Genomic DNA, 18,475 nt, shown 5'->3' with positions numbered 1-18,475 from the left:
TGTTTGTTTGTTTGTTTTTTCCTTTGGAGGCAAGCTTTGGTTGTCCATTGATACTTAAGAAAGAAGAAAAAAGAAGAATAAATGGAAACCATATACATGTGAGTTGGGGACTCCCTTTCAGCTAGAATGAGGAGGGATTATCTCCAGACGCAAATGTCCGTGCGCATGTGTGTGTGTGTGCGTGCGCACCCCCGTTGTGCTTGTTTTTTATTTCCAGGAGAAATTACCTCTGCAATTCTGAGGGAAGGGTGTAGGGCAGGGAATAATTATACTGACTGTCACATTGGGCTTGGGTAAAAAGGAAAGCAAAACTACTTCATATATAGTTTTTCAATTATTCTTCCTTCCCATTTTCAATCATCCTTTTCTTCTGATTTTAAATCCCAAGATTCTCTGAGATTCTGTTTGATATTCTGTTGGATACATTAGAATCTCTGTTTGCTGCAGTTTCCTCTTGAATATTTTAGGACAGAAGTTTCCTCTTTTCTCATCTGTTTCATCTATCATTACTCTTTGCCACTTTCAGAAATGTGTTGTAATTGCTCGTCTACTGAGAGTACGCTATCATTCCTTCAATGCTATAGGTTTGTTCTTTTCCCCCCATTAATATTATTTTAACATTGTCTCCAAAGAGAGAGAAAACAAATGCATATGGTCAGATCTACGTCACTCATAGCAAACATGTAATTTTAAAGCCAATTATTTCTAACAATGATTCTCCCCCTTTTACAACTTAATAAAGCAATCACTTTTCCAAAGTCCATGAAACTACTATTCAATTCATGTACCCATTAGTTCAAGAAAAAATTACAGATGCCATTTTAGACAATAAGGAAATCAAGATGAGCAAAAATATACTATGAGTTCCTCTAGGGCAGAGTCTGGCTCTTCTATCAAAGAGAAGCAATGAAGAAAAACAGTCCCAATAAATTATGTATGTATCCTTTATATATTCTGAAAAATATTACATGCTAATTACACGAGAACACTTTCTTTTCATTTCTTAAAAAAAATGTGTTTTTATTGATTTTTTAGAGAGGGAGAAGGAGAGATGGAAACATAAATGAGAGAGAATCACTGATCAGTTGCCTTCTGCACGACCCCTACTGGGAATTGAACCCGCATCTCTGTCATGTGCCTCGACTAGGAATTGAACTGGGGACCTCTTTGTTCATGGGTCAATGCTCAACTACTAAGCAATACTGGCTGGGCGAGAACAGTGATAAAAAATTCAAGAACAGCTCCAAGAAAACTAGAGAATACTTTACCTTTGCCAAACTTCTGATTATTTAGGATCTATTTAAAAATAAGGCAAGTAGACATGATACTGTACATAGAAAACCCTAAAGACTCCATCGAAAAATTATTAGACTTAATAAATGAATTTGGCAATGTAGCAGGATACAAAATTAATACTAAGAAATCTATGGCATTTCTTTACACCAATAGTGAACTTACAGAAAGTGAGACTAAAAAAGCAGTCCCATTTACCATCACATCAAAAAAATTAAGATACCTAGGAATAAACTTAACTAAGGAGGTAAAAGAATTATATGCGAAAAACTACAGGACACTGAAAAAAGAGATAGAGGAAGACTTAAACAGATGGAAGAACATACCATGTTCATGGATTGGTAGAATCAACATCATCAAAATGTCCATACTACCCAAAGCAATCTATAGATTCAACGCAATCCCCATTAAACTGCCAACGGCATATTTCACAGATCTAGAACGAACGTTCCAAAAATTCATCTGGAATAAAAAAAGACCCCGAATAGCTGCAGCAATCCTGAGAAAGAACAACAAAGTAGATGGGATCTCAATACCAGATATCAAAATGTATTACAAAGCCACTGTTCTTAAAACAGCTTGGTACTGGCATAAGAACAGACATATAGATCAATGGAATAGAATAGAGAACCCAGAAATCGACCCAAACCACTATGCCCAATTAATATTCGACAAAGGAAGCAAGAGCATACAATGGAGTCAAGACAGTCTCTTCAATAAATGGTGTTGGGAAAATTGGACAGATACATGCAAAAAGATGAAACTAGACCACCAACTCACACCATACACAAAAATAAACTCAAAATGAATAAAAGGCTTAAACGTAAGACGGGAAACCATAAAAATACTAGAGGAATCCACAGGCAGCAAAATTGCAAACTTATGCCGAAGGAATTTCTTCTCTGATAATGCTCCTAGGGCAATGGAAACTAAAGAGAAAATAAACAAATGGGACTACATCAAAATAAAAAGCTTTTGCACAGCAAAGGAAACCATCAACAAAACAACAAGAAGACCCACTGCATGGAAGAACATATTTGCCAATGATATCACCGATAAGGGTCTAATCTCCAACATTTACAAGGAACTCATGAAACTTAATAATAGGAAGATAAACAATCCAATCAAAAAATGGGCAACGGACCTAGACACTTTTCGAAAGAGGACATGCAGAAGGCTGAAAGACATATGAAAACATGCTCAAAGTCACTAATTATACGAGAGATGCAAATAAAAACGACAATGCGGTATCACCTCACACCTGTCAGAATGGCTATCATCAACAAATCAACAAACAACAAGTGTTGGAGAGGATGTGGAGAAAAAGGAACCCTTCTGCACTGCTGGTGGGAATGCAGGCAGGTGCAGCCACTGTGGAGAACAGTATGGAGCTTCCTCAAAAAACTAAAAATGGAACTCCCATTTGACCCAGTGATCTCACTTCTAGGAATATATCCCAAGAAGCCAGAAACACCAATCAGAGAGGATATATGCACCCATATGTTCATAGCAGCACAATTCACCATAGCTAAGATTTGGAAAGAGCCTAAGTGCCCATCAGCAGATGAGTGGATTAGAAAACTGTGGTACATCTACACAATGGAATCCTACGCTGCAGTAAAAAAGAAGGAACTCTTGCCTTTTGCAACAGCATGGATGGAACTGGAGAGCATTATGCTAAGTGAAATAAGCCAGTCAGAGAAAGATAAATACCTCATGATCTCACTCATTTGTGGACTATAGAGAACAACATAGACTGATGAACAGGGACAGATCCAAAGACAGAGAAACAGCGATCAGACTATTAATCCCCAGAGGGAAAGTAGGGGAGAGAGGGGGCAAGGGGAAGAGATCAACCAAAGGACTTGTATGCATGCATATAAGCCAAACCAATGGACATGGACAACAGGGGGATGAGAGCATAAGTGGAGCGGGGGGAGGAGGATGGGGATTTAATTGGGGGGATGAGGACACATTTGTAATACCTTAACTAATAAAGAGTTTTAAAAAAAATAAGGCAAGTATTTTTTTCATATATTTATTTTTATTGATTTCTTACAGAGAGGAAGAGAGAGGGATAGAGAGTTAGAAACATCAATGAGAGAGAAACATCCATCAGCTGCTTCCTGCACACCTCCTAGTGGGGATGTGCCCGCAACCAAGGTACATGCCCTTGACCGGAATCGAACCTGGGACCCTTCAGTCCACAGGCCGATGCTCTATCCACTGAGCCAAACCGGTTAGGGCAAGTATTTTAACTAATGTATACCGTACTTGTATTATCCCCTACTCTGTTACAATTCTTCATGACAACGAACAAGTAGTATTCCTTAGAAAAGATAGCAACCCAAAGATCAAAGCCTTCCTAGAGAATAGAAACTTAGGCACTTTTGAAAAGTCACTTTTAAAAATGTGGTCCTTAGTCCTTATAAAAAACATCGTTGTATGGCTGACAGTGCTGTCAGAAAAAACAATTTAAACAAGCAAATAGGCAAACACAAATTAATAAGTTAAAAAAAAAAGACATGAAATATTAGACCGAAAGAAAAAGATGAGATAATATAACTATTAGAATAACTACTACTGTTTCTTATAAACTTATAAACACAAAGTACAATAGCTTAATAAGATTACATAACAATTTAGCACAGGTGAACTCTGGGGCATCATCCCTTTCTTTATATAGATTAAGGAAATTAAGGCCTACAAGACAAAGTGACTTACCCAAGATGACAGTTTATCTAAGATCTCAGAACTAAGTAAAACTTTCTGAATCTTAATTGGGTGTGACCTATTCAATATTTCACTATCAACTATCATATGAGAATTACCTCATCTGTGAAGCCACCTCCATCTGCAATTATCCCATAATGTAGTCCTCTCCTTGCTAAAACTGAAGAAGGATTTCTGCTCCTTTTTAGAGCTAAACCTCTCATGAGTCTTCTTGCCCACACCACCTCACCATCTCAAAAATTGTGCTCCTGCAATTGTGTCCTCTACAGGATCCTTTCTGCCAACAAAGAGGCTCTAATAAAGCTGTCGCTTGACTCCATGTCCTATTGCATTTACAACCCAATTTCTCAACTCGTTTCCAATTAAATTTTTAAGAATAATCTATAATCTAGAATATCTCTACTTCTTTTCCAACCATTTTCTTCTGAATCCCTACTAGTCAGGTTTTCATCCCCACTGAAATACCTTTTGTTAAAATAGACCATGACTTTCATCTTGGCTAAATCCAATAGCCAATTTTCTGTCCTATTCGACCCTGACCTCACAGCATTTGACACAACTAATCATTCCTCCCTTCCTAAAACACTCTATTTTCTTGCTTAGTTTCCATAGCCATCTGCTTCCCTGGTTTTCTTACTATGTCACTGGCTGTCTCCTCTCAATCCCCTTTGTTAAATCTGCCTCCTATTCCTGATCTCTAAATGTTGATATGCACAAAGCATGACATATTGGTACTTTTTATCTATACTCTCTTCTTAGGTAATGTCATCTAGACTTCTTTTACCCCGACTTTCAGATTCATATATCCTCCTTCCTACCTGACAACTCCATCTAAAAGTCACTTCGCACTTACATGCCCAAAGCCAAAATTATGATCCATCTCCCTTCTACCACCACTCTTTCCTGCTTTTCTGATCTTATTAAATGGCACCCTCATTTACTAAATTACTTGTGTTGAAAATTTAATGATCATTCTGGATTCCTTCTTAAGCTCATATCCCACATCCAAACCATTTGTAAAACCAGGTGGTTTTTATCTCCAAATATATTCCAAATTTGATTATTTCTTACCGTCTCCACTGCTACTAACTTACTCCAAGCCACCATCTTTTTCTCACTTGAACTTCTGCAACAATCTCCTAATTGATAGTCTGCTTTCATCTTTGTTTCCCCAGTTAGAAAACACCATTTGATATAATTATCAATTGGCAATGCTCTCTTGTTTAATACCCTTTAATGGCTTCCTACAGTCATTAAATCAAACCTGAAATATTCCTTAAAAGAACCTGAAAATTCCTATAAGGTCTAGACCAGGGGTGGGCAAACTTTTTGACTCGAGGGCCACAATGGGTTCTTAAACTGGACCTGAGGGCCGGAACAAAAGCATGGATGGAGTGTTTGTGTGAGCTAATATAAATTCAAAGTAAACATCATTACATAAAAGGGTACGGTCTTTTTTTTTTTTTTTTTCAGTTTTATTCATTTCAAACGGCCGGATCCGGCCCGCGGGCCGCAGTTTGCCCACGGCTGGTCTAGACCTTGTTGCCTACTTCTTCATTCTCGCCTCATGCAACGCTTCCCCCAATCTGCTTCTTCAGTCAAGTGGCCTCCTTGTGTGCCTCAAAGATGCCAGGCTTACTGTCAACTCACAGACTTTGTACTTGCTGCACCCTTTATTTACCTAGAACTTCACAAAGATAGGTCCTTCTCTTTATCCTGTTCACAGCCCAAATGCCACCTTCTCAACAATGGCCCCCATGAATGTTCTATTAGAGTGAGTCCAGTCACTATCTTATTACTATTTTTCTTCATAGACCCTGTTACTATTGAAAATAATCTTACATTTGTTGTCTCTCCCACTAAATATAAGAATCATGTCTAGTTCACTATGGTAACTACACCATTTACTAATTTTTTTGAGGAATAAAAGATTATTCTGTAATGCTATTCCAAATAGAATATTACTAGTTTCATTGTATAAAATTTGCCTTTCTGTTTTAAAGGAAATGTTATATCTTCTCTCTTTCAAATAACTGCCATAAAGCTTCATTAAATCTCTAAAATTCCCAAGAGAAAAGTTAGAAAATAAAAAAGTTTTGCTCAGAACCATTACCACAGTATGTTGGAATATTATTATTGAGTTAATTTTAAATAACTAAGATGACCTAATAGGGCTTCAGACAAAATAAGTTTCACTTATAGTTACAAAAATAACTTCTATTTAACTAATATAAACTAGTCACAATATGTTAACTAAATAAAATTATTTTTTCTTACAAGAAAAAAGTTATGTAGATAATAAAACTTTGAAGATTTATATTCCATGTATAGTTTTCCAACTAATTTAAACTAATTCTTTGTGACCAAGAATGAATTGGTTAACAGTTGTTCATCTGTTTTCCCTATCTGTACAGGGGTAACTAGATAAAAGCAGCAGCAACAACAACAACAAAAAAAAAACCTGAAAACAGTAAGTCTTACCCAATTTAAATTCCTAAGATGTGTTTATTTTCTAAAAATGGCCAAGAGTGCTATCATGATAATGCTAGGAAACATTAAATCTAACACTTGGCATTTTTCATCCAAAAACAAACTTTCTTCCTAAAAAATGTCTCAAATAGTATAGGTCATACAAAACAGGTCATAAAAAAATTAAGCTGCCGAAACCGGTTTGGCTCAGTGGATAGAGCCTCGGCCTGAGGACTGAAAGGTCCCAGGTTCAATTCCGGTCAAGGGCATGTACCTGGGTTGCGGGCATATCCCCAGTAGGAGATGTGCAGGAGGCAGCTGATCGATGTTTCTCTCTCATCGATGTTTCTAACTCTCTATCTCTCTCCCTTCCTCTCTGTAAAAAATCAATAAAATATATTTTAAAAAAATTAAGCTCCTTCAGTATCAGAATGCCTCCTTTTATTGACAGTTTCAAATGACTCAGAATATTAACTCTATAGAGTCCAAAATTCCCATCTTCTCCACATCCTCTCCAGCACTTGTTGTTTGTTGATTTGGTGGGAATGCAGACTGGTTCAGCCACTGTGGAAAACTGTTATGGAGTTTCCTCAAAAAAAATTAAAAATGGAACTGCTTTTTGATCCAATGATACCACTTCTGGGTATATATCCTAAAACGCCAATCAGAAAGAATATATACATCCCAATGCTCATAGTAGTGTATTTATAATAGCCAAAGAATGTATATGCATATATGCATAACTCATGGACACAGACAATGAAATGGTGAAGGCCTAGGACAGTGATGGCGAACCTACGACACGCGTGTCAGAGGTGACACGCGAACTCATTTTTTTGGTTGATTTTTCTTTGTTAAATAGCAGTTAAATATATAAAATAAATATCAAAAATATAAGTCTTTGTTTTACTGTGGTTGCAAATATCAAAAAATTTCTATATGTGACACGGCACCAGAGTTAAGTTAGGGTTTTTCAAAATGCTGACACGCCGAGCTCAAAAGGTTCGCCATCACTGGCCTAGGAGGTGAGGGGGAAGGGTGAAGGGAGGCAAAGGGGGATGGGGGAGATGAAGGACATCTGTAATGGAGCCAACAATAAAAAAAGGAAAAGTTTAGTTTCGGGAGAAAAAAAAAACTTGTATAAAATCAAGTAACTGTTCCTGTCATTTCTCTGTGTGCAGCTTCTTTGTATAAAACATTGCTGCCTGGCTACCTCTGCTGCCAGCAAAAGAGCTCACACAACAGGCAACTAGCGAAAAACATAAATAAGGAGATCACTCTCCCCAGAAAGAACAATAACCAAAGACAAAAATAAAAACAATACTGCTGCATTAAAATTGCAATTGCTTCTCTCCCACAAAGGAGAAAAATGATGAGAAACTAATAACACCAAGTAAATTTTTATATTCCTCTACCTATGTTCCAGAATATTCCTAAAGCATTTCCTTATTCTACATTTGTTTTCATGACACCACTCTTGCTTTAAAATCAAACTATGCTTAGATTTTAAATATGGTCTCCTAGACTCTTGGTCAGATCACAGTAAATGCTAGACTTAAAATTTAAGGCATAATTAGCCTCTTAAACAATTAAAGCATCTTAACTTCTTTGAAACAATGGGTCAAATTAAAGCGTATTAACTATAGTACATATTCCTAAAGTTTAGTCAATCAAAATGAAAACATTACAGAATATTCACACATTCATGAAATATTTACTGAACACCTACGAAGTGTCAGGTACGGAATTAAGGAGGGAGCTGGGGATACAAAAATAAGACACAAGTCATCCCCTACCATTAATAAACTCCCAGCGGAGAAAGGTAACATAAGAGTGTAAGAACTAATGACAAAGTAAAAGGGACGCAGAAAACTCAAAACTAAGGTTAGAGGACAGAAGGGAGTTTGGAAAGGTTACCAGAGGCAATAAGGGCTCAATGGAGTCTTTAGGTACCAGCAGAGACTAAACACACGTATGATTTGGGTAGGAGGTTTATGTTTTAGGGAGGTGGGATGGTAGATGAGGTTAGTAAAAGAAGGCAGTTGGTGAGGAAGACGACCTTTTTGCAGTAAGAGGAAGCAGCATGTGCAAAAGTAAAAGGCATAAAGCTGCTGGCTTCAAGTAATCAGGCCCGCTCCTGACACATCTGGGGAGGAACGCGGCCTCACCTCTGGGCTACTCTGGGGGCGTCTGCTGGATTTCTCACCGCACCTGGGCAAGCCTTTTCTCCAGCCATGCCAGAGGGATTTCAGTCTCTACCAGTGTTCTCCTCTCACGTTTCCCAGGCCCGTGTTCCTTTTCACAATACATGTAGTGAGCTCAGGAGGGTGTGGATTGTGGAAACTCCCGGGGGGAGCACTGTGGGGCACGATGGAGGCCACACCACCACCAGCCACAGCACAGAGCCTCATGTTTCTGCAAGGAGCTCCACAGGCCGGTAGCCCTGCCGAGAGTACTTGCAGGTGGGGGGTGGCTTGCTGTTGGCCGACGCCTGTGAGACTAGGCACCGGTTCCCTTCCTGACACGCACCACGGCATGTAATTAAACTGCAGATAGTTCACAACTGTGCTGTCCCACACAGCGGCTCCTGAGCACTTGAACTGTAACCAGTCAGAACTGAGATACGCTGTCAGTGCAAAATGCACATGGGATTCTGAAAACTCAGTACATAAAAAAGGAACATAAAAGATCTCTTTAATAACCTCTTTTATGTTTGTTACATGTTTTGGGTTAGATAAAATATATTAATTTCACCTATTTGAATTTTCTTGCGTGACAACCGAAAAAAAAAAACGTTAGATACATAACATTAAAACATAAAATAATTTAACCTTTAGCATCTCTCACTCCTTGGTCCTGCCAACGTAAATGCCTATGCCAAGAAGGCCCACTTTCTTCTTATTTTTTTTGCCAACCCTCTTTCCTCCTCTCATTCCATCCCTAAAAGAAGTGAATCCCCCCCCCCCCCACACACACACACTCTTTAAGAACCTTCCCACTCTGACCATAGTCTTAATCTCTTATTGATTGGGACCCAGAGTCACCAAAAGCCTCACAGCCTCCTTTCCCATCTTCAATCTCCACAGGCCTCTAGGATCTTAACAACAACGCCTAACCCCTTCTCGACATTTCCCTCAATTCCTTCCGTCTCTTCTAGAGCCCAACAAATAAAACCACCCTTCCTCCTGTGTTCCCACCCCGCACCTGTTGGTCAGCCTCCCCTCCTCCCGGCGCTCTCCCAGCGGCGGGCATTTCACTTACTTCCCCAGGACTTCCTTCTCCCCGCGCCCCCAAATCCTCCCGCGCCCCTAATCCTTCCACCCCTCCCGCTTTAACAACTCTACCAGCACGCTCCCACTCACACGCTGGATCGCTAGCTCCCGCACACGCCAGTCCCACGTGGTACCCGCAACTCCTCCCGGTCTCCGCGCCCACCGCAAAGCCCACCCTCCACCCGCCCGGCCCCGCCCCCCTCGGGCCAACAGGGCGCCCCACCTCCTTGCCTTCTCTCTGGGGTCCCACCCCCGCCGGGGCTTCAGCGTCGGGCCGCCAGAGAGTGGGTTCCTGGACCCTGCGGCAGCGGCGGAGGCTGCGGGGCGGGCTCGGAGGGCGGCGGGTGCGGGAGGTTTGAACGCCGGAGGAGGGCGGGGCCGGCAGCTCCTGGGTGGCGGCGGCGTGGCGACTTCGGCTCCAGGGTAACGGGGGCGGAGGCCCAGACGCCACTGCGGGAGGGCCGCAGCCAATGATGCTCGCCCAGGCTTTCCATTGGTCTTGCTGCCAGGTGGTCACTCTATTGGCTTCGGTGGAGCTGGAAGGCGGGACGAGGCGTACAGGAGAGGGCGGCCATTGGCTGAATCGCTCGGGCTTTAGCGGCGACCGAGAGCGGGGAGGTATTTCGCGCCGCTGCTCAGCGAAGGGAGCCTGCGGCCCTTTAAACTGAGCCGAGCGAGACTCCGAGGCCGAGCGTCCTGGGCCTCGGCTGCGGGGAGCAGGCTGCCGCGAGCGGCGGGGCCGGGGTTCGTGAATTGTGGAAATTGGAGACTGCGCAACCGAAAACGTTAACACGAGTCTCGAACCCCTTTCGGAAGTAGGCTGGCTTTAAATTCGGAAGACATTAGAAACAATACGTAGCTAGCTAGTTACTACTTCTTGGTCTGAGCCATGAAATTGCTGATTTTCAGGAGCACGCGGAGTTAGTGCATTTATACTCTTGCCTCTAGATCATGGGAATTTGGCCTGAAAGTGGTTTTTAGGTTTCGGAACAGGTTTGAGGTGGGAGGACATTCGAAACATTTGCACACAAATTTGTAAAAGGAAACGTCTGTGGTGCATGCCAGTTACCTATTCAGAGGTGTTGCATGAGGTATCTTCCCCTTTAAAACATGACAGTGCATTTAAACTGCATTGATTGATTGCAGGAGGTCGAAAATCATCTCTTCGGTGAAGGTTACGTTAAGCCTTTCTGAACCTTCTGATTGTCAAGATGGTTTTACACGGTATTCCCCTTTCTTGCCATTGTTAATTTCTCCAGAACTGGGTTTTGCCTCCATCTGCAGAGAATCTAATTTATCAAGGCAAATAAATGCGTTCTAATCAGTCTTCTGACCTTGACTATGGTCATTCCGTCTCTTGCTTGACCTCGTTTTCTCAACTTTGCACTATTTCAGAGCTTTTATTTTATCCTGTTAATATATTTTACTTCGACTTTCAGACTAACCCACCTAAACAATACCACAATTAAATGTAATTTTCGGTAGATGGTAGCAACCATCTGTTAGTGAAAAATAAATGAGTCATCCCTGAAACGGCACTTAAGTACTTTCCCCCGTTTGTTTAAATCTGCTAATGCTCTTCTAAAAATAGCCCAATGGTTATTGACTCCGTCTGAAATAATAGATGCCTCAGTGGGTTACTTTAAAAGAAGTTGCTATAAAGAGTCAAGAAACACGTTGTATTTAGATGAAAAAACATATCTCTCCAGAGTCAAATGGGGGTTGTTAACACTCAAGGTCAGTTGAGAATGAAACTAATTTATTCACTCACAGGTGCTAGGCAGTATAATCTTATTCCATCGTCACTCATGACAGATAGCTACTTATCATTATACCTGAGAAAACATTCAGGGAGGTTAAAGAATCTACCACAAGATACTAAAGTAGTAAGTGGTAGGGCCAAGATTCAAACCTGCCTCCACTCAATTCCTGGTTTCCAATTTAATACCTTTAATGTGTTTTACCTACAGGTTAATAGAGTTGCTGGAAAGCAATAAAGTATTTAAAAGGTCTGTAGTCTCTAAAACAGTATCTAATTGTATGTAACACATTTTCAGTATCTTTTCACTCTATCATATTTGGGATAACAGTGACTACCAACTTATTTGACCTTAAAAAAAAAAAGCCTTTGCCAGTTTAGCTAAGTGGATAGAGCGTCAGCCTGCAGACTGAAGGGTCTCAGGCTCTCGATCCCCAGGGTGGGGCATGCAGGAGGCAGCCAGGTTCAGTGATTCTCTCTCATCATTGATGTTTCTATCTCTCTTTCCTTCCTTCCTCTCTGAAATCAATAAAAAATATATATTAAGAAACAAGACCAAAAGAATTATAAACCTACAGAAGTAAAAACTAGTTTATTGAACTATTTTTAAAAGTTTATGCAAAATACGATGTTTCAAGTTTTTATATGATTTTTACATAATTGAACTATAAACATTTTCATAGAATTTTTTAAAATTACAGAATTTGCCATTTCATTTCACTACATGCTACATAGGATTCAGCTTTTTCAATAAAAAAGGAAGGCCAATAAAACCACATTTTTATATTACTACTAGAGAACCGGTGCATGAAATTCGTGCACTCAGGAGGGAGAGGGCCTAAGCCGTTAGCCAGACACCCTTAGCGCTGCCAAGGAGTCAGGAGAGTCCCCCACCACCGCTGCTATGCTTGCCAGCTGTGAGCCCAGCTCAGGGCTTCTGGCTGAGAGGTGCTCCCCCTGTGGGAGTGCACTGACCATCAAGGTCAGCTCCTGCATTGAGTGTCTGCCCCCTGGTGGTCAGTGCGCGTCATAGCAACTGGTCATTCTGCCGTGTGGTCAATTTGCATATTAGCCTTTTATTATATAAGATTACTTAAAATTATATTAAACAAGAATCAGGTTTTCTATTTTTTTAAAAGATGATATAACAAATTATACTAACAATCATGAAACATTTTGGAGCTATATTTTTAATATTCCTGGACTTACATTAATATTGTAATATCACTAGATTTATTATTTGCTAACTATTTTCTACAGAACTTTGCCTTGTTTTATGCTGTTTGGCACAATACAGATAATATTAAAATTTTCCTAGAAATGCTTACCAATAGAATTATCCCTATTTTCCATATGGGAAAATTAAAGAATTTGAATAATTTGTTAGAAGTTTCATAAAGTTAATAGGCAAAGTAATAAGTAGACTTTCCAGATGTAGACAATCCAGAAATTACAATGATTATAATTTAAAAGGAACATACTATAAATAACCATATCCTTAGCTAATGCTCATATGTTCATTTAATGCCATTCTTAAAAATCAAACAAAAAAGAATATTACTGTCACAATTTTATATATATTACCTAAATATGAGATAAGTATTACAAAATTCAGAAATTTTAAATCTAACTTCTTGGTGTCCATATTGTTAGAAAATTTTAAATTTAACAATAAATTCCAGGTAAATAGTAGATTGTCAGCATATAATAATGTTGGGGAGCACAAGAGACTTGGTTGGACATTCTGAGAAAAGGTAAGCGTGTGGAATGCTGCCTGCCCTGTTTATCAGAATTCTGACTTAGGGGGGACTTAAGGGAGTGTCAAAGGCGGTGCCCCTAATTATTCCTTGACCTTCCCAAACAAGTCTGCTCATGTGCAGACCCCCGGGTGTTTACTGGAACCCTTAATCTTAATCTTTGGATGCCATTGGTTAAAGGACACTACAAACACATGTGTTCTCCCAAGATTACTTCCCCTACTGATTGTATCTTAAAGATAAACTTTGTCTCAAACTGCTGTTACAATAAAAGGCTAACAAGGCAGACAATCAGGGCTGCCTGGTTGCTATAGCCAGGACGTCCCTTAGCCTCTCTTTCACAGCAAACATGTTGGAGTAATCCATTCATTTGTCGCTCAGGGTCTGCTGGCCAGCCCTGGCATAATAACTTTTAAACAGTATCTAATATGTGAGGTGTTAAACTGAATGACTTTGGAAAACTTGAGTTGGGTTTAAAGAACAATAAAATTGGAGACACATAAAGTTGGTCTGCTCTTATAAAAATCAAATTTAGCCCTAACCAGTTTGTCTCAGCAGACAGAGCGTCGGCCTGCGGACTGAAGGGTCCCAGGTTCGATTCCGGTCAAAGGCATGTACCTTGTAGGGAGTGTGCAGGAGCGATGTTTCTCTCTCGTCAATGTTTCTAACTATCTCTCTCCCTTCCTCTCTGTAAAAAATCAACAAATGTATTTAAAAACAAAAAACAAAAACAAATTTAGTACAACTGTTATTATTTGCCTTTGCAGTACAGAAAGCTGATACTTTTACCATTCTGTTTAAAGGGTAAGTCTTCTTTGGTCATTTGATGAAATTTACAAGTTAATTATTTTGTTAGTGGAGAAAGAAACAAAACCATTGAGATGTATACTAGTATTTTTCTTCTTTCATAATTAGTGAATCATTAATGTACCTCTATTTCATGGAGTTTATTGGAATTTTCAGGGCTTTTGCTTTCATTTTGCATAAAAAGAACTAAACCAAAAGTTGGTTTGAGCAAGTTTTTTTTAATATATATATATTTTTTATTGATTTCAGAGAGAAAAAGAGAGGGAGAGAGAGATAGAAACACCAATGATGAGAGAGAATCATTGATCGGCTGCCTCTTGCACGCCCCACACTGGGGATCAAGCCCTCAACCCAGGCATGTGCCCTTGACCGGAATCAAACCTGGGACCCTTCAGTCCACAGGTTCCACTGAGCCAAACCGGCTAGGGCTGAGCAAGTTTTTAATACATGTTTTCAGATTTTGTTACTCCACAATTACATTTTTTTAAACATTTTTTTAAAATACATTTTATTGATTTTTTACAGAGAGGAAGGGAGAAGGACAGAGAGTTAGAAACATCGATGAGAGAGAAACATCGATCGGCTGCCTCCTGCACACCTCCCACTGGGGATGTGCCCGCAACCCAGGTACATGCCCTTGACCGGAATCGAACCTGGGACCCTTCAGTCTGCAGGCTGACGCTCTATCCACTGAGCCAAACCAGTTAGGGCCACAATTACATTTTTAAACAAATTGATCTACAGATCAAATGCTATCTCAGTGGGAAAGCACTGAATGAAACCATAATTCTGTTAGTATTCACATTGTTAGATTTGAAAGTGAGAATGTCAATATAATTTTCTTAGTAGACAACTGCCTGTTCTCAACTGAACATAATTCACAGGAGATTCTGACTGTATTGTTAATAGACAATAAATATGCGAGGTAAAGAAAAAAGTGTTTTTACTACTTTGGCGTTCTAGCATAATAAAATAGCCATCTATTTCTCCAGTGAAAACAAGACAATGGTATAGCAGAATTGCAATGGAAAATTTATAAGTTGGAAACCTTTGTTCATTCATTAAATACATATTGAGTACTTATTAGGTGCCCTCGGGGAATACAGAGATAAAAAATGAAGTTCTTGTCTTCCAGCCACTTCCTGTCCAATGAATAAGAAAGATGAGTTTATCTGATTGTAGGTACTGTGTAGAAAGGGTGATTATAAAAGTATGCCCAAGGTGCAAATGAAAGGGAGAGAGAGATAGAAACATCAATGATAAGAATCATTGATTGACTGCCTCCAACATGCCCCCTACTGGGGATTGAGCCTGCAACCTAAGCATGTGCCTGACCGGGAATCAAATCATGACCGCCTGGCTCATTGGTGGACACTCAGCCACTGAGCCACGCCAGCCCGGTGGAAGTAACTCCTGAATTAGAGTTCATGTTACATGAAAGATACCCCTCTCCCCCAACACATACACATAAAAACTATATAAACAACAGCAAGATATAGAAGATAGAAACAAATCTGTATATATGCAGGCATTAGTGAGGTTTAGGGAAGACAATAATGGGGAAAGATGGGGGTGCTCCAGGAGAGGGGGTGGCCAGAGATACGGCCAGAGAGGGGGCAAAGGCTAGATATTTAAATGCCTTTTTAAGAAGTTTACATTTAATCCCCAAACCATAGGTAGTGATTGGCGAATTGAACAGAGGACTGATATGATTTGACCTGCATTTCAGAAAGCTTATCCCAGTGGCATCGTGCAGGGTGAGACTAGAAGCAGAAAGGTCAGCCAAGACCTTTTCAGGAAAGGGACCAGTAACAAGCAATGATTAATAAATAATAATACAAGAATAAACTGTGTTTCACATACAATTGCAAACCTACTTCTGTCCCACCCTGTATATTACTGTTAGATGGGTCCCAGTGAACTGACACTTGCTGTTATAGACTGAATGTTTGTGCCCCCCAAATTCATATGCTGAAATCCAATCCCCAGTGTGATGGTATTAGGAGATGGGGCTTTGGGAGGGTAATTAGGTCATGAGGGTAAAGCCCTCAGGAATGGGGTTACTGTCCTTATGAGAGGCCAGAGAGCTAGCTCTTGCTCTCTGCTATGTGAGGATGCAGTAAGACGAAAGCCATCTGCGAACCTGAGGTGGGTCCTCTTACCAGGTCTGCCAGCACCTTGATCTTGGACTTGCCAGCCTCCAGAACTGTGGAGAAGTAAATTTCTGTTGTTTAAGCCATCCAGTCGATAGCACTTTTTAAAAAGTTATCTTTATTTTTGAAAGTATTACAGATGTCCCCCTTTTCCCCACTGACCCCTTCTAGCACCCGACTAGAACTGATTTGAATGGATTTGAATAATGGTCACCGTGGTCAGACACTCTTCTCTGAGAGCTCTCCATTGAGAGAGTTGTGCTTGACTCTTTTTCCCTTGGAAAAGTTCTTTCCCAGGAGGATTCTGAGGTCTATGACTCAAGCTGAGGTCTTCACTGTATGTAAGCAGCATATGTAGGGCTCAGTACCGAGGCTAATGAGTTGATTGACTCAGCACACACATGGAATAGAAATGAGAGGACTGAATAAATGTGCTCATTATTAGGTGTGTAGCCTACATTATTATTTTACCCCTCTCCCCCAACACACATACACACAAAAACCATATAAAACAACAGCAAAAGAAAAACTCCATAACAGTTTTAGCACCTTCCAGGGAGCAAGTAACACCGTAGGTGACCAAACAAGGATTAAAATGCCTCGAAGTATGACCTTATATTTGCGTAGCCTTGCCAGAGTACTTTCACAAGATTACCTCATTTGATTTTAAAACAACCTTGAGAAACTGGAAAAGCAGATATTTTCCACTTTTAATAGAAGAGACTGACCCTGAGGTTAAATCAGATTTGCCTAATGGGAATTGCCTAGTATAATATCAACCACATATTTAATTTTAAATAGTCTAACGGTCACATTAAAAAAGGCTTAAAAAGTGAAATTAATTTTTACAATATATTTTGTTTAACATATCTGAAATATTATCTTTTCAACACGTAATCAATATTTTTAAAATTGTCAATGAAATATTTCACTTTATTTTAAACTAACACTTTGAACATGATGTATGTTTTATAGTCACAACACATCTCAATTCAGACCTGCCGTGTTTCAAGTACTCAATACTCACATATGAGTTGTGGCTGCCCTATTTGACAATACAGGGTTAGATTACATACCCTGAGGCATATTATAGGCAGCAGTGGTCTCAGGTAGCCAAGCTTCTGAAAAGGGAAGTGATGGTCTGAAAACCTAGAGACCTGAATTCCAGACGTGACTGCCTCTTTCTGGTCATGGGACAAGGCATTCTACTTGGTTAAAGCTTGGTTTCTGGTTTGTTAAACAAAGCCAATGGCACTTTGCTTACTTCTCCCACCCTCCACCCCAGCGAAGCCTTTCCACAAATGAAATCGTAGAGAGAAGCTCACTGTTTAAAACATCGGAGGCATATTTAAAGCATAAGAGCTGTTTCTCTGTTGAAGGGATGGCAGTGGGAAGGTTGAAAAGAGGATTACAACCTGTTTAGTGTACACACGTGTTTATCCATGTGGGCACGCACGCATGTGCGCGCGCGTACACACACACACACACACACACACACACACAACGCATATTCCAAGGGGGCGCTGATGAACCCTTTGGGCATATTTGAAAACCCTTGAAGGAAATTGTCTCTAAGATCCTTCTCATCTGAAAAACATGCCTTTTGATTCTGTGGATACAATTCTATTCAGGCCTAGTTGACTCTCTCAGCCAGTGTTTAATTTAAGCTTTAACCAAGAAAGAGAAGCTACCATTCATTGTAAGTCCACTACTGTCCACAGACATCAGTATATTGGTGTTTGACTCACCAATTTTTCTCAATATTTACCACTTTCTATTGTCCGGTGGACACTGGTTCCTTTGATTTTTAGTTTCATAGATCATCAATTTTTATCAATAAAAGGGGGTCTTTAAGATCAATTATTCAAGTGGTTTTCAGATTTCCCGTCCCCCGCCCCCGCCCCCCCCCCCCCCAGCCCCCTTCATCACAGAAGCTTCTCTCCAAACAGTGCCTTACACAGAAATCTAAAATACTCCTTGAAAGGGTTAGGGTGGCCCTGCAAAGTTGAAGTGGATGTGAAAGGGTAGAACCCTAAGAGCTGAGAATATCCCAAATACCCCCTTCCAGAGCAGCCCCCCAAGAATCCACTCTCAAGCCATCAAGACAAACCCATGTGCAATTTTAACAACCACAGTTCAAGCCCAGATCCGACCCTGTAATCCGAGTGCGGTGCTCAAGGTCCCACCACTAGTTGGTGTCAAAGCTGGCACAGAACCCAGTGACTGTTTAAG

At 40.2% G+C, this 18,475-nt stretch overlaps 1 protein-coding gene across 2 annotated transcripts in view; it reads right to left on the bottom strand.

Annotated features, from left to right (window-relative positions):
• LCA5 (lebercilin LCA5) overlaps positions 1-10,182 on the bottom strand; it is a 47,918-nt gene extending 37,736 nt beyond the window's left edge. The window contains exon 1 of one of the 2 annotated variants that reach the window (XM_059701126.1): positions 9,991-10,182. The gene's annotated coding sequence lies outside the window, so the exon portion shown is untranslated. Of the gene's footprint in view, positions 1-9,699; positions 9,743-9,990 lie in introns of those variants that run through there. The other variant, XM_059701127.1, reaches the window with a different exon arrangement.
• Positions 10,183-18,475: the final 8,293 nt, after the last annotated feature.

The sequence above is a fragment of the Myotis daubentonii genome, chromosome 6, assembly GCF_963259705.1.
Source record: "Myotis daubentonii chromosome 6, mMyoDau2.1, whole genome shotgun sequence".
Classification (NCBI taxonomy): domain Eukaryota; kingdom Metazoa; phylum Chordata; class Mammalia; order Chiroptera; family Vespertilionidae; genus Myotis; species Myotis daubentonii.
The sequence above is the reverse complement of the archived record's forward strand: the minus strand, read 5'-3'. Positions and strand labels throughout refer to the sequence as shown.